The sequence below is a fragment of the Pezoporus wallicus genome, unplaced genomic scaffold (genome assembly GCF_028554395.1).
Source record: "Pezoporus wallicus isolate ANWC-B61680 ecotype Strahan unplaced genomic scaffold, APGP_CSIRO_Pwel_v1 scaffold_8224, whole genome shotgun sequence".
NCBI classification, from domain to species: Eukaryota; Metazoa; Chordata; class Aves; order Psittaciformes; family Psittacidae; genus Pezoporus; species Pezoporus wallicus.
Window position 1 is genome coordinate 875,732 of NW_026641935.1, and position 17,441 is coordinate 893,172.

Genomic DNA, 17,441 nt, shown 5'->3' on the forward strand with positions numbered 1-17,441 from the left:
GAAGGGTTTTGCCTGCTTGTTCACACTGCCCAAAGACACTCACTTTAATGAAGGAAAATAATAGGGAAGACCACACAATAAAGGGTGGGAAAATGACTAAAATACAGCTGGAAAGAAAAAGGGAGAGGCATCTCTTCCCTCCCCTCACCTCTTCCAGTTATCTTAGGTACCATTTATAAACCGCCTACATAAAACATTCTAGGTACAGCCACCATTTTAATAAATTAATTGCTTTGAAATCTTGCAGGGAAAATACAAACTCACAGAAGGGCTTGCACAGTGCTTACTCTGTCAACATCACGAATCTGATCCCGTAATACCATACTACAGGAAAACTTTTGTTACTGTAACTTTCCACAGAGTTAATCCTGAGATGCCTGGGTCCAGCATGGCTCATGTGGTGTCTGAGCATCGGTCAAGTGAAGAGAAGTTTGCAGATCCTGCCTGTTGCTAAACAATAATTAAGAAGAGGGAGTGGAGCATATGAAGGAACCCTCCAGCAATACAAGGACTGTAAAAAGAGAACTGTCAGGGCAGAAAATGCAGAAAACACCTGTAATTGAGAATAGTCCCCAGATGATTCAAAATAACTTACTTCTTCACACACGTCAGTCAGCCACAGGAGCTGATCATAAAGCTCAAGCTAAACCCAGGATCTGGTTCTTTTTCACCATACCCTTCTTGGGAAGAAAACACAGTACTGAAAGTTACCTGCTTCTATCCCATCCATGTATGTGTGACTGAGACTACATTACAATACATTTTCATCGTGCTGAAGGCATCTACTCTTACTTCTGTTTCCATTTTGACTGCTTGAGTTCAGACAGCTGTATGAACACGACCTTTTATTTACTTCAGGGCCCAGCATTACAAAACCAGAAAAACACAATCAGTGGCCATCCAGGGGTCTCATTCGGGAGTCTGTGCAGTGTACCTGTTACCATGGAAACAAGGGAGGGCTGGCATACTGTTATTTCTGTCTTGCAAAAGAATTCACCAACCCCGCCGGTAAATAAAATTCATAAATCAACAAAACAGAATCAAGGTCAAGTAACTGAAGATGAAGCAGTAGTGCTGCATGGGTCACCTTCATTGTTAGTAAGTACTAAGGTACAAGCCTTTCAAGTTCCTTCGAGCTGTTATGCAGATCCATCACGGAAACATTTGGCTCAAGTTTTGGACTATTTTTCACAGAGAAGGAACCAGAAAAGCCAATAAACCTCCCTCTCACCCTGTTTTACTTCACAGAAAGGTGTGCAGCAATAAACTTTGAAAGCAGAGCCTTAGGTTGAGCTAGTTACACTTGAATTACCAGATGCATAACTATCCTTGAGAGGACTAATTGCCACATACATTTCTGGGAAGTGCCTGACCACCTCCAAGGGCTGCGCCTGGATGGGTTATCACCCCCACAGTGCAGATGTGGAAAAACAGTGGCACCAAGGAAATGAGAGCCAAGGGTGGGATTACAGCTCTGCCCACACCTAAGACCTTCAGACCTCTTTTGTCTGCATTTTATAATGAACAGGGAAGGGAGGCAGAGAGGCATAAGGTCGGGAGACCAAAAAGACCAAAACATGCTGGAACTCCAAGAGTCTCCGCGGAGCTGGAGTGTGTGGACACTCAACAGTCCAGTCAAGCTGGCACCGAGGTGAGGATTGGTGGCAGCTCAACAAAGATGCAGTGGTGAGTGCCAGATGTGAACTGGTGGTGAAGCAAACTGCCGCAGCTTTGGGAACTCAGGGACTATGGATCCATTATCACTGAGTGAACAAAACAGAATTACACTGTGCTTTTGAAACTTCCAGTAAGTTCTGTTACAGGAAACATCCTGGTGTAGTACAGAGACTACCAGTGCATCAGTACAGGAGCAACACCAACATCGATTTGCTTGAAAACCGAAACAACCCAAAACACCAGCTTCCTAACAATGGCTGGAGAAGAACCCGGGCTGTTACAATTCTTGCACAAGTTTTAGGTTACCTCCTGGAAACATGCTATTTTAGTGGCATCTGAAGAAGAGCTGCGTTACGCTCTTGAGATAAATTACTGGCAACAGCAGAACGAGGAACTTCATTGTGTATTTCTCTCATGATAAGCTTTTCACTGCATATAAGACCACCTATCCCTTGAACAGTAGCTGTTAATACTTAATTCACCCAGTAGCTCTTTGTCAATTCTTATCTCTTTATTACTCACCTGGGAGCAAGTTTTTTAAACTATTGGGTTGGTTTGTTGGCTTACCTATAATCCAACAAATCCTATAAAGGATTTCAAAGGGCTGATAAACTTGAGAACAAGGTTGAAAAACAGCTTTCTGCTGAAAGGCACTGGTGGAGGGGAAAGAGGGGCTGTGGGTATCATTTAGCCAGGTCACGTGCTGGGCTCAGCACAGGGCAGCAGGTGAGTGCATGAATCGTGTGACTTCCGACTTTGACTCTTGTGTGGCTTTAGAAGTGGGCAAAAATAGGTTTAGCCAAGCCTGAAATGACGTTTGTAAAACAACTGGCAGATCTGACCCCCAAGGCGTTTCCAGTGGACTCCCAGTAATGCCAGTCAGATGGAAGGAGCACATGTGCTGTGGGGCAGACGTGCAGCCCCAGCGTGGTGCTGGCTGGGGTTATTAGGTTAATTGCAGTACTACATGAGTACAGCCCTGTCAGTCTGAGCTCTGAATTATATAGAGGGGAACAGAAGCAGCCACAGGGGGAAACAGGAACTGGTCAGTCCTGACCTGAAAAGACCTTTGGGGGCTACTCTGCTTAAAGAAGAAAAAAATTAACAAAAACAAGCCTAGTCCCTGGCCTGAAAAGTTGACATCCAGAATTCAGTGAAGGGATGTAATAACTTAATTTATGCAAATTCTCACTGCTGCTAACAAGCACACTAAGAGCTTGGTCCCACTTCTTTTCAAATCAACAGAAAAAAGGAAAACCATTACTGCCCCCGGCAGCTCACAGTCAAGCTTTTAGCATCCATCACAGTTTTAGCTTTGCAGCACTGCTTGTAGAGGTTGTATTTCTGAGAAGGATGATGGAGGAATGGTGGAGAAGGCAGACAAAAGCAAACTTCACAGATTAACAACTGAAGTGTTGAAAGCCAGGCATGTATGAGGACGTCATTTTTACCCGGCGTATTGTTTTGTTTTTATGACAGATCTTCATTCACTCGAGTGGAAACAGCCTTACTCTTCATCTAGTACTACTGAGTAACCAGCTGTGTTCATGGGATATTTATAACCAGTAACACTAGATGGAAGGTGAGTTTTAACGCATGTGTCACAGTTACTTCTTTGGCTGGAGAGTGGCTGTTTCTGACAGCCGGAATTAAATCACAGAAAGCTCAGTAGCTCTCCACCTTTTTCGCTCTTTGCTTTGGCACTTAACCGTCTTTTCCAAGCTTGTTTCACAGTTTTCTGGCTCCCTTTATCGCTCTGCCTCGTCTCAGTGACAAGCCAAGTTTGCGAGGGGCTGCTTTCCCCAGTGCGCACCCTGCTGCCTGCTCGGGCTGGGGCCCAGGGGGACCCCCGGCGCTCCGCCATTCTCCGGGGGGACACAAACCACGGAGCCAGGCACTGCCCTTCTGTCCCCCGCCAGACCCCACACCGCAGCCCCCAGGCTGCCCCCTCCCACCTCTATTTCATCCGTGGGAAGTAGGGCAGGAAGGGTCGCTTTTCTTACTACAAGAGGATGCAACTCGGGGGGGGGGGGGGGGGGGGGGGGGGGGGGCACCCCGCTCCTTACGTTGTGCCGAACGCCGACCCCACTCCCTCCCCACCTCCCCCTGCACCGACACCTCCCGTGCAGCACGGCGGGGCGCAGCTAGCCCGCGGAAGGACCGGGGGGAGGGCTATGTGTCTGCCCGGGGACGCTTTCCGGAGAGCCCTCCGCCGCGCACAAAGAGAGAGATACCAGGAATACGGGAATACCGCCCGCCCTCCCCCGGCGGGCACCGCTGGATGCGCACACACAGACACAGACACACACACTCACGGTGCAGCCGGGCGGGTCACGTACCTGCAGGTGCCTGTCGGTGACTGTGCGATATCGTCTGTATCGCATGGGGGGATTACTGTGATATTACAGCTCGGGGGACTTGGGGGGGGGGGGGGGGGGGGGCGCTGCTCTGGTCCCCCCGCCCTCTCCTTCCTCCTCCTCCTCCTCCTCCTCCCCTCGTGCGTGAGTGCCCTGCGCTACGCTGCACGGTGGTACTCCGCGCCGGAGGAGGCAGCGGCGGGCCCCGGCTCCTGTCAGCTGCCGGAAACCGGCGCCCGGTCACACACACCGCAGGAAGTGTGCAGCGGCGGCACCGCGCACCGGGCGCGCACCGGGCCCGCACCGGGCCCGCTCGCCTGGGGCGGGTACCGCGGGGCGCGGGGCACCGAGCACGGTGAGCCTGGCGCGGCCCGTGGCAGCCAACCACGGGCGGAAGCAAGGGGGGTATGAGGTCGCCGCGCACCCCTGCGGGCATCCGCGTTGCCGTGTGTGGGAGCCTTTGCCGGTACAAACGAGGAGGGAAGCGCGGCACCGAAAACCGGGCTCACTAACGCTAAGGAACACGCTTTCAGCTGGCACAGAATGATGCCGTTCTGGTTATCCCGATGAAGGTCTGTTGGTTTATACCAGCTGAGTTGTGCAAAGTATCTGTGTCCGAACGACTGCTACTCAGTAGCATTGTCCAGGCATACAGAAATCACTGTTACTTCACCTTTCTGCATGAGATCATGAGTGCAGAACCACGATTTTACCAGTTTTGCGTGGAGTATTTACTCCACATGCATATATGTGTGCCCCTCCTACCCCAGCCTGCAGAGCAATAAACACTGCAATTTATCTGTTGTGAAAACTGTACATTTCTTGATTTGTCTGCAACCACAGCAACGTTACTCACATGAGGATTTTTTGTGCGATTAATCATGGGAGGGCTCACGATGAGCTTGCAGCATTTTCTCTGGGTGTTTGTTCTCCCTCTTTTGGCAAGGCACGTGCCAAAGCAAACTCCACTCATCTCCTCTGTTGGGCTTTCTTCCCCTGCTTTGTTGCATCACTCCAGAAACAGACAGGCCTGGCTGTTGCTGCAAGAGTATCGGGGCTTCCAACCCGCCTGTTTGATGCCCCAGAGATTTCCTTTCCACATCTTCCTTATGCCAACATTTGCAAAACTTGAATGGGCTACCACATGCTGCCAGTACGGTGGCAACAGTACTTGCACAAGAATATAATGGAAGCAATCTGGAAGTGTATTCATGCCAAAAGTAATGCTCTTTCTGGGTTTCCTGTGGTGCAGCAGGGGAATTTGGTAGCAGTGTGGACATTGCCTGAGAAGATCACCATCCCTGCTGCTCCTGTTATTTTCTGTAAGATGTCATTGCCATGTCACTGCAACGCAATGGAGGTCTTTAATACTTGAAGGGCTCACGGGTAGACTTCTAAAGATGCAGAACCCTTAATGGAAGCAGTAATTACACCAGGGAGTAAGGGGAGAGTCTGCCCCCATCCGTAATGATCAAACACATGACACCTTGCTCCCACATCTCACTTGCAGTGCAGGGACTTGGAATCAGAGCACTGGACACTGAGGACAGGACCACCACCTTCCTGGACTCTGCTGTGTCTGTAAGCTCCTGCCAGGGCTGGCATGGGCTGCCTTTCGGTGAGCAGGACCCCTTAGGCCACTAAACACACCTCCTGGGCAGAGACTGAATGGGTTGTATGGTTCAAGCCAGTGCCCTCTTTGCCTCCAAGGTGGGGCTGCTGAGCTCTCTTTTTAAGATCAAATAATTACGTTTTCCCAGATTATGTCAATAAGGAACTCCTGAATAGGAGAACTGCCTTCTGAATAAACACTGTGCTTCTCTGAGGGCCTTAAAACCAGGAGCATTATGTGCACTCAGGCAACATAAGGGACTTGCTCTTCACTGCTGATCTTCTGTCTTGTGTCCATTCTGCAGCAGCAGAGCTGGCCCTGCCGGCCATAACTTCTACGTAGACTGCTGAATTGTACACGAACCTGGTTTTTGCAATCAAATTTGCAGAGCATTTGCAATCAGCCCATGAAAGCCATTACCTATCTTACTTATATGGCTTCTTCATTCTCGTTTCTTATTCCTCCTTCCTGTCTCCTGACTCCTCTGTATTTTTTTTTTGCTTTTCTCATTTTTTCTTATGCTCTTCTGTGGCAACAGGACAAAGTAGCCTCCAAACCTGCCCTCTTCCCACCTTCTGCCCCATCTCTTTCTACTCCTTCACTTCTTCATTATTAGGAGCAGCCCCAGGTCAACGGTGTATCTGCCTTCATTAGTTAAAAAGAGGGTTTGAAAATGCTTCTTAAACCTCTAACGTGGTTGCTTGGCTATCATGCCTTATTATCATCACAGTGTTGTACACAGGGCTGTAATTGCATCAGAGGCTTCTGGCTCGTATCAAACGCACTGCCAAAGAGCTCAGCTAGCCTAGTAATGTCACCAGCACTTCAGCACAGAACTGCAATTTTAGATGAACTGATTTCAGCTCACTGCCTGCATTAATAACTGCACTGGAAGGGCAGTGAGCAGCGTGTGCTTTGTTCCTGCAAAAGCAAGGTTTTCTCTGGGAAGGAGGGCTGCTGCTGTAGACTCAACAGGACTATGCTGTCTTCTGTGAGGCGGGTGGACAGACAGACTGCTCTGCCCCTGCACAGCCGAGGCACTAGTGAGGTAGCCACAGTGAGGTGGTGTTATTGACGGTTATTCTCTCTTCTCCTATTCCCAACTTGGCATAAAACACACTGACACAGAGCTCTGACTGTTGTTGTGGACAGACACCTTCCAGAGGTGCTAAACCTCTCTTCATAGATGAGGCATACTCAGATTAGGCAGCAGGGTCTTGTCACTAGTGCAGTGGGCTGAGGAAGAAGGTGTGTCACATCCTCATCCCATGACTAACATAGACTTTCTTCTGTGACCTTGGTCAATTCACTAGCCTCTGTTTACCACCCGTGCTGTGACCATTTATTGGCCCTATAAGGCTGTGTGACAGAGGAGGAATTTGCTCACCCCAGGCCCCAGTGCCAGGAATGCAGCTCGTGGTGCTCAGTGGAAGCTCATGCTCTCCCCTCCTGAACCACTGGGCAGCCTGTCGGGTTATCTGTCATCCCATTAGCACCAGTGCCACCAGTGGACCAAAAGCAGTGGGCAAAGGCAAACACATTCCAGGTCCTGCAAGAACTGAGTCTTCTGCAGAGAAAGACTGGCTGGGCCAGCAGGCTGTGAAATGGGTTTACATGTTGTTAAAAAGGAGGGAATGGAATCGCTGTCTTTCTGTTTGGAGACACCTGGCTGTCTGCTTGAAGAGAGGTGCAGCAGTCATGGTGAGTTAACAGCTGCCTCAGAGCAGAGGTGCCACCACCTCATAGAAAACTGAGAGTCACCCACTGACCACATGGCTTTGTTATGAACTTTCTTCCCCAGCATCCCTTGATCACCACATCGTTCAAGCAGTAACAGAGCAGAGCTTGGCTTTTCCCAGGGATGTCCTCTGGGAGAAGAGTCCAGTACCAACAACTATCAGTGGCATGGGCCAGGGCCTCTCTCCTGTTTGTGCAGGATGAGCAGGTGAGCCGGGATTCATGCTAAGAAGTTTGCTTCTGCTACCCAGCTCTGCCCTGCATTTGACCCAGGCAGCAATGAAGCAATGAATGAGTCATGTCCCTGTGATCTGTGCCATGACCATGCTTGCTACCTCCTGCCCAGTTGAGCAGTGTGCCAGCACATTGGCGTGTCTCCTCTGAGGCCTGCTGGTCACAGCTGGCACCAGTCAAACGCAGATCACAGACCAGTGTCTTATCACAGTAGGAATACTCTGCTGTGATTTATAAGGAATGTGTGCCCAACCAGACTAGCTCCTGCAGCACAAGAAGTTAAGCCAAAGCCACTTCTGTGTCAGAAAAATTTCCTTGCAGAGCCAATATCTTGCTGAAAAAGGCAGCCCCTTGAGACAGCAGTGTATGTTAAAAGAAGCATCTTCCTTTTTAGACTTCATTTACTGTGACCCAAGAAAAATTTGACCCCATCAGCTAGCTGGAGCATGGAGAGACTAGTATCTAGGAGGTCCCAGAATGTCCCAGAAACAATGCAATGCTGGCAGAGCCTTGCAGTGTCCCACACTGCCTCCATACCACCATGAGGGGAGCCTGTTTCAGATAGGCTTCCAGTGCGTAAGGCAGAGAGTGGGATCTTCACTTAGAGTGCCTCTAGGTAAGTCAAAGATACAAGCACAGAAAATCCAAGGAGGCAACTTCCTACCCCAAACATCCATGTGTCACTTGGAGCACTCCTGCAATCCCCTCTCAGAGGACTAAACATGGGGTAGACCCACTCAGCCTTTGCTCACAAGCTTCTCCAGATGAAAGGGCTTGGTGAGGGACAAGCACCTACAAGTCAGCATTGATGTTGGACAAAGGGTGGGCTCCCTCATGGAATATGGGTGCTGTGGAAGTGTAGTGCAAGGGGTGGGTCGGCAGGGCAGGCACAGCTCCCAGTCACATAGCCATGAGGACTGGCAGTTGAGGACAGCAAGGTGGGTGGCAGCTTCCTCCCTCACCGCAGGAAGACGAGAGGTCTGAATTGCAGACAACCGGTGTGACAAGTGAAGGCAGGGTATTACAACATTCCTGCATGCTGGGGTGGGTGAATAAGGAGGCAGAGTCCTTCTCTCATGGCCCGTGCAGAGGGACTTGCATCCCTGGTTTCAGTGGTAGTGTAGCAAAGCTACACTGGTAAAGGCAGGTCTAGAATTAAATCCACTAAGTGGGCTGAGAACACCTCAGTGGACACACCTCATTGGCACTCTCAGGGAGTAAAGCATGAGACAGGACAGGGATGCTGCAATTGAGAAGTTCCTTGGAAAATTGCTAATAAGGAGAACAGAACATAGCCATGCATCAGATGTTTGTCTGTTGAGTGTTTTTTAGGTCTCCTATAGAAAACATTGGAAATTTAATGTCTGAAAGGTAAATTCATTTACCAAGGCATGGCAAAACAGCATCACAACTGTTTGGAGTAATCACAACGCTTGCCTAAGAGTAATCTTGTAAGAGGGAGAGCAACCAGGCAACCTCTCCCTCATGCCTGCACACCTTCTGTTTATGTAAGGAAAGTTTTTACAAGCAGAGCCTGTGAAGCATCATACCTGTATTCCTGGAATAGCTGCAATTAAATACATGCCATATGTTAAAGCAAAGCAGTGTTAGTTTGCCCTTCAGTTACCTGCCCATATAAAAATTACTTGTAGAGGCACTGCATGTTGCCGTAAGGTTTCCGTCACTTCTGCAGATGATTTCAGAACAAATTCATCTTAGGTAGACCATGGTCTTTCTTCTAGTCCTTTACCACACACCCTGCTCAACAGAACTTCAGCAATTTTAATCCTGCTTTTAACACTGACTCTATGTCCCTGCTCCACAGGTCAGAAACCAGGGCACAGATTGCTAAACAGATCCACAAGAGAGGAAGCCATGCTCCTTTCTGGATCAGTAATGGGGACACAAGTCCAAAAGAAGCCTGATTTGAAGAGGGAAGCTTCAGAAGAGTGTTCTGCTCCAGCTGCCTGCAGATTGCTGTGGTTAAGCGTTGCAAAAGCTGCCTGACTGTGTCAGGGCAGACTTTTGCAAGCGCTCGAGCAGACATCTTTCTGGTCCTGTAGGAAACATCAGGCTGAATTAAAAGGGGTGATCAGCTAAAGAATGTCCTGGGCTTATTTCCTAAGCAGAAGGTAGGGTGGGAAAATTTGAGGTGCAGGGATTTAGCCATCGCAATGCACTGCAGAGGCTTTGTCTTTATCACCGATTACCAGAAGACTCCTGCCCTTTCCAGACTTCATTTGGAGATTCATAACCCAGCCTATACACACATGTGGGCACTCCTATTTTCCTTCTGACATCCTGAAGGAACAGGGGGAATAAGTACCAACACTGAAGACCACCCGACCCACAGTGACTGGATTTGTTAGCACTGCAGTTAGACATCAAGTGAAAAAATAACAGGGCAAAATGCCTAGCTTCAAGTCAAAGTTAAGACCAAAGTGAGTGAGTATTGATGAAACGCAAAAGAGGTTAAAAGCTCACAAGAGCCTGCAGAGGGAGAGTAACACCCATGAAGAGCTTCTGGGTCAGCTCTAGATTTTGTTGCTTGACCCATCTTGGGTAGCTAACGACCCGAAAGAGGTACCTGTTATTTTCCGCCTGAGAACTCACACTGTCATGTTCAGCAACCACCTTTCCTTCACTTGTGCGTGATGCTGTAGGAAACACTGCAGACAAATCCTGTCATCGTGGCTGTCACAAGGCTTACTTCACATTCACACCCAAGCATATCAGGGCAGAGCTAACTTCCTGCTGGTCCTTCACTTCTCAGACTGCAATTAGCAGTAACACAGAAAGAGGCATATGAAGGTACTTTTGAAAATCCCATGCTACTTCACCAGAGGCCTGAAATACCCTTGAAAATCCAGTCTGAGTGTTTGCAGAGTTGTCACTACAGGACTCTGCTTTATATGAAATTCATGTACATTTAAATTTGATGTACTTCCTAGGCTCGTCTTGTCTGATGTGGCTTCAGAGAGTCCAGGAAGTCTCATTTTCGGCACTCGTACCTCTGTTACACAAATGAAGCAGTTCCAGTTGTTTTTCCTTGTGGAAGAACAAATGAGGTTGACTGCTCTCTGTGTGTAAATCAGAATATCAGCTGCTGCAATAGAGAAAAGCTTCTGATTTCCTCAGTGTTTACTCGGAAGACAGAGCTCTTACAAAAATGTTTTAAAAATTCAAAGAATGAGCTGCTTTCAGTATGAAAATTACTTCTGCTTTAAGTGAACAATATAAATGTCTCACAAGCCAAAATTTAAAAAAAAAAAAAGTGAGACTAACCTGGAAAATAAAACAAGAGTCAAAGCAAGCCTCAATGGCGTACACTGTACTGCTTCCCCAGAGCAGCCATCTGCGAGAAAGGGTTGAGACAGAAAAGGATGGGACTGGAGTTCTGCATTTCCTTTTTAACTTGATAGCAGCTTCCCATCTGTTTTGGGAAGACCCAAAACATGATAGTGAAGACACCTGGGGTTTTGCTGAAACAACACGTATCTGTGGCAACAACAGGCAAGTGTCAACTGTGCATGACAGAAATACACAGGTAAAGCGGAGCAATTTAAACAAAACCCTGAATAGTGAGTGCAGTAAAAAAGTTTAATAACAGCTTAACGAGAAAACCACTTGAAAGAAAACAGGGGACTTGGCAGTATAAGCATGTGCTAATTATAGGATGGAGATTTGGCTGATATTAGTAGGAACATGCAGTGTGTAATTTTTGCATATAGGGTAAGGACAATGGGCTGTTTCTATGTCTAAGAAACTATGATGCTCTCCAGCCTGTGGCCTCAAGTTATTCCCTTATATGCTTTCCAACACAGAGAGTCACTTTAAAACACAACTGGGTCATGCCCTTCACTCGCTTGCATTGTTAGCTGTGAGTTCCTGGGTTCAGAAAAGGGGTGGCTTTCTACAAGCAACATCTGAAGGCTGTAGCAGACCCACAGCATGTCTATTTCTGCTCCTGCTGGTATGTGACATAACAGTGTCTCATATGTCATATCTTGGGAGGCTCTCCTTTTCTTCAAAGAAAAGAAAATAAAACCAGCCAACGTGGTAAACATGAAGATGGGGTTTTATTTACTTGGGATGTGTTCAGTTGTTGCTTTCACAGAAGCATTTATTCCTCTGGCAAAGAAAACAACCAGGTGAGCCAGATGCATCTGTTTCCTCCCAGCTTTGGGTGATGCAACCATTTTGTTCGTTTATTCCCTCCATTTTTCTCCTGATAAACTTAGAAGTTTGAGAGATCTGAGTTTCAGTGAATAGATGTGACCTTGGGCACTCTGCTTTTACAGTAAAGTCCAGATCACAAAATTCCCCCATATCATGATTGTTTAGCAGAAATAGTAAGCTCTTAGCTTATAAATAAATAGCTGACAACATCCTTCTGAACAAAATATTTTTTTTATGGATTATGAATTATATTCCTAGGGAAAAAAAAGAAATCCAGATCCCTGTACACTGGCTTTATGCTTATACCTTATGTCACACATACTGTCACACCATTAGAACAAAGATTACAACTGAAGATAACTATATGATTGTCGTCCCCCACCCTACTGAAACTTTAACCATTGATGAAAAGGTATGTTTTGAGTCAATGCTCATGCCATGTGCTTCCTATCAATGGGAGAAAGTAAGAGCAGTAAAGAAAGCCTAAAATTTCAAGTCAAGTTTAAGAAATTTATCAAAACCCACTTTTTCCTTTCTTGCGTAGAGACTGAACTTAACCATAGAGCTTGAGCTTAACCATGCCACACAGAAACTGTGTGCTTTTCCCTGTTGTGAAGTTCTAATATGCCTCCAAGTCCATTCTTGTGATCAGTTTAATTGTATAAACCCTCTTTTATCACTAAACATCAAATGTTCAGTGATACACATCAATTGCTGCATATGCAGGTGCACAAGTGCGTTCACTTTTACAATGCCAAGGGCCTTCTGTGCACACTTTTGTGGCCAGCCTTTCACTTGCAGTCCTGCAGCTTTCCACTTGAGCTGCTGTGTCAGTCTGTTTCCCTTCTCCTTCCTGTACTGTTGCCTTTGTGCTGTTATTTGAATGCCCTCCCTCCTGCTGCACCTCAGTATTACAATAGGTTCTCATGGAAAGCAATTGCTAACATTCTGAGATTCCCCCCTTCACTCCCCCTGCGCTTCCTGCATGTTTTGCAACTCGACATTAGGGGAAAATCAAGAGTTAGCGAACAGAAAAGCAGATAATAGCCATGTAAATACCCCACAACGATTACCAGCCATAAACACACACAAACTGAGTGATTGGCATGCTCCACCTGCAACCGACTAGATAGGATTCTGTCAGCACTGACAGCATCCAGGGATAAGAGGGTGTTTAACTGGGTGCTAATGCCCAGCACAGAGTTAATAGAGAAAAAAACCTGGCAAGAACAGTCATGGTCATCTTCCTCATCCTCATGGTTTGCTGACACTGAAAAGGACATTCTTCTATGGGCCCCAGCTTCTTGGCTGGCCACTGGGCAGCTTCCCCCTTCCTTCTCTTTCTGTTCTTTTCCCCCTACGATAACTTCAAGTTGACGTGTGGACCCCACTGAGAACACTTTGCAGGTAAACCTGTCTCAAATGGAGTGTTGATATTGTCCCCATAGACAAGGTCCTTTCTTCTTCTTCCTCCAGCATCAGCCCCCAGTGGGAATGGTGGAAAGCAGAGACACAGAAGAAGAGCTACACCCTAGTAAAAAATACTGAATGTATGTATTACTGCTTGAGTTAGTTATGTTTAGGAAGTTCTTGTTTAACTTTGCTATATAAAGCAATGCCTTATTCTAGGGAAGAAAGCTACCCAGAACTAAGATTAAGCAACACTCCATTATGAAGACCGAGATTCAGTGAGTTTAATTTTTGCCAAAGCTTTAAGGATTCATGGTAATGTTCCTTCAAACCAAGTCTCTCCCGGGCAACAAAGCATTACGCTTTCACTGCCTATTTGGATGGGACAAATACGTGCAAGTCCCGGTGCTTCGTCACCGAGTACCCTTCACTCGCGCACCAGGGGTGATGGAGGGACGGGACACAAAGCGCTCCGGTGCGTCTGTCGACTGCTCCCTCTGCTGGCACTGGCTGCGGGGCCGGACCCAGCCCGCCCGCACCTTAGCAACAGGGGGCAGCTGGAGCTGCGCTCAAGAGGTGGGAGACAAGACACCGAAATAGAGCCCTTGGGCACATGGGCTACATGAGCTCGCACTTCCTTCGCAGCGCAGTGAGCCGTCAGTCCTGCTCATTACCACCAGCAGCGTGCGGAGGATGTCTGTGTTCTGCATAGGTCTTAGAGCTGGTTTCTTCATGTATCACTTGGAGCTGTCACCCAAAGAACCCGTGGCATTCTCTGCAGTTACTCAGAGTAGCAAAATAGTCACTGTTTGTTCACTTCATTTTTATGGGCCTCAACAGCAGCACACTGAGCAATAGATTAAAAAGCCACACATTCCTGCCCTCATGCAAAAATCCTCCGGAATGCATAAAAACCTGCAGTAATTCCTCCATTACAGCACCCATTGTAGGCCTTGTCCTAGCAGCACATAGCAGACTAGCAGTTTTTTCAGCCAGGTCTGTTCACAGCAGGAACTCCAGGAATAGCATAATAGGAACATTTGTAATGTAAGGATCAAATATCCCTAATACTCAGCATCGCCAGGTCCCACAGCACTCATCCCATGGCCCAGCCACCAGCCCACTTATCCTGAGGAGTCTGAGGGAAGGGCAGTGGGATACCTATCCACATGCTCATGATGCTGCCTACAGGATGCACACTCATCCTGTAGACAGTGTAAATACATTTAACTGAAAAACAGAGGTCCAAGTTTTCTGGCTTTCCTTTTCTTGCTAATCATAGCATCAGCTAGGCTGGAAAAGATCTTTAGTATCCTCAATTACAACCGTTACCCCAGGACTGTCAAGTCCACCACTTATTAACCGTATCACTAAGGGCCTCATTTACACAGTTTTTGAATGCTTCCAGGGAAGCCTGTTCCAATGCCTGATCATGCTCTCTGTGAAGAAATTTTTCCAATCATCTAAACCTCCCCTGGAGCAGCTTGAGGCTGTTTCCTCTTGTCCTAAGTTGCTTGTCCTGTTGGGTGTGAATCCATAACCGCTTATACCAATCAAAGTGTCGGATGTGGCAGTTCCTGCCCTTCTCTCCCTGGCACCAGCAGTTATTCATACAATGCCATCAGCAGTCAGGCACAGCTCTGATCCAGCCACCAGCAGCAATCAGTCTCCCCAGAGCAGCACTGTGAGTTCTTGGCATTCCCTTGTGCAAAACAACACTACCGATGTATTAGAGAGAAGAAACACTGTGGCCAGATGGAGACAGGTTGTGCTGTGCTGGATCATTCTCCAACAAAAGCACTTTTCTTCTAAAGGTGACACCCTTCTCTGTGATTACACAGGCATTATAGTCCACCACCAAACGACACTCAGAACAACCATTTTGTGCAAGAGCAGTATTAATGACTACACAAGAAACACACAGCATTAACTGTAGACACAGAATGGGAAGCAAATAAGCACATTCAGCCTTTGGGTGCCAAGACATAGTTGATGTTGAATTGGATGCTGCATGCCTTTTTCCTTCACCCACACAATCCCGAAGAAAACTCAAAATGCTTTGGCAGAGAAGTTGCACAGAAGGGAAAACTGCAAAGACATAGGTTAATGATGCTATAGGTATAAAATTAAACAACCTTGTTCCAATACCCATTACAGGACAGTCTTGAAAAGATATTGGAACATGTATGTTAACTTGAAAGATATTACGTAGTATCTGTACATTTCAAAATATGTATTTTAAGTATTTTAAGATGGGTCCCTAAAGAAACAAACTTTATGTGACCATATTTTGTACACAAGCATATACACTGAGTTTTCCAGTAGCTTGAGATCATCAGCCTTTTCTAGTAACATCTGATAGAGATGGTCAATTCCTACAAGTTTTGAAACCAGTACAGGAGAGAAAAATGCTGTTTGTCTCCCAGTCAGAGGAAAAGTTAGTGCTGAGTTCAGCTCTTACAACACACTGGAAACATGTTGTACATCCCCTAATAGTGGGATCCAAACTCACATCTCATTAGACATCAGGTAATTCAAAGGCAAGATAACATTATAATAAATATATCTCTCACAATAACAGAGGATGGTTTGCAATCAGAAGTGGAAATTTTAAAAAATATCCTCAAAACATCAGAATTTTGGGACATGTTTTCCTTCTAATCATTATAGCAAGTTATTAAGAAAAACATGTTCTTTGTTGGGCATTACAATCAGACTGATTGTGTCTTACCTAGCAATTCCAAATTTTATTGATTATTAAACTGCATCAAAGAAAAATGAGGACTGGTATTTTAAAGCAGCACTGTAGTTATATATGAAAGGCCACTGTTCTGCTAGTGTTCAAAAATGAACTGTGGCAGCGTCTTCTCCAGACTCATTTCTAGTACCATGTCACCTTTAACATTTAATTTTCCTGACATGAAAGCTATGATTTGCTTTAGCTTATCAAAAAAAAAAAGGAACAGAATCATCAGAAAATGAAAAGAAACTGGTTACAGGCTGTGCACAGGAAACAGTAATACCACTACAGTAAGATCTCTGAATTCTTTAGAAATACCTCTTTGTTCATGCATAAGTATATAGTTCGTATTTTTATCCACGTAGCAAAAATGCTAAATCGGACTCTGCGATTAAATTTCATATCCTTCGAACACCTCAGTCTAACAAAATATTTCCATATATCTGTGTGTGTATATGTATATATCATAATACTGAAGCACTTTAATGATTAATTAAAATAGAATTTGCTTTTCCAGTCCTTTTTTAAAGGTATTTTTTTAGGACTTGATTACAGTGATTAACTTATTTAATGTATTACTTCTTTTTTTGATTAATCTCCTCTGACTCCATTTTGAGATTTTGTTGTTCAGAACTGTTTTGAACAGGGACAAATGTAGAAATCACACTTATAAACTCATTTTAAAAGCGGGAACGGTTTTAGACTGACAGAGGGAAGATTTAGATTAGACATTAAGAAGAAATTCTTCAATATGAGGGCGGTGAGACGCTGCACAGGTTACCCAGAGAAGCTGTGACTGCCCCATCCCTGGCAGTGTTCAAGGCCAGGTTGGAGGGGCTGTGAGCAACCTGGTCTAGTGGAAGGTGTACCTGCCCATAGCAGGGGGTTGGAACTGGATGAGCTTTAAGGTCCCTTCCAACCCTGACTGTTCTGTGATGTGAAATACACAGGCGGCTGGAGGGCCAGCAGCAAGTTCGTTGGGATTGTCAGCTGGAGGATTGTCAGAGCCTGTCGCTGGCCTGAAAGATCTGTCTGTGTGGAGGACACCCAGGCCCCAGCTGGTGTTGCTCACCGGGACCGTTCCTGCAGACTTCTCCTTAAAGGCTGCGTGTTCCTCATCACCTTCCTCGGATAGAGCCAGGTCAACCATGGGGGAAGGCTGGGGAGCGAGGAACCCAGCAGGGTCCTGCAGGGACAGCGGTCCACAGTGGCGGGGCAGCAGCGGTAGTGCTGGTTTTGGCTGGGATAGGGCTCATTTTCTTCGTAGTAGCTAGTATGGAGCTGTCGGTTCGATTTGTACTGAAAACAGGGCTGATAAACGAGGGGTCGGAGCAGTGCTTAGGACGTGTAAGCGAGGGCTGACCCCGCAGTTACTGTGAGGGTAAGAGAGAGGGGCCAGGAAAGGAGATGAGGGAGGGGATGGCCACGGTTGGGCCAGCAGAAGACAGGACGACCCTGGCATAGGCGCTCAGATCAACTGGGGAGGCAGAGTGAG

General features: G+C 46.7%; 1 protein-coding gene across 2 annotated transcripts in view; it reads right to left on the reverse strand.

The window, feature by feature from the left end:
- The window catches only part of KIAA1958 (KIAA1958 ortholog), a 74,971-nt gene extending 70,863 nt beyond the window's left edge, over positions 1–4,108 (reverse strand). For both annotated transcript variants that reach the window (XR_008974481.1, XM_057426022.1), the window contains exon 1: positions 4,017–4,108. The gene's annotated coding sequence lies outside the window, so the exon portion shown is untranslated. The remainder of the gene's footprint in view (positions 1–4,016) is intronic.
- Positions 4,109–17,441: the final 13,333 nt, after the last annotated feature.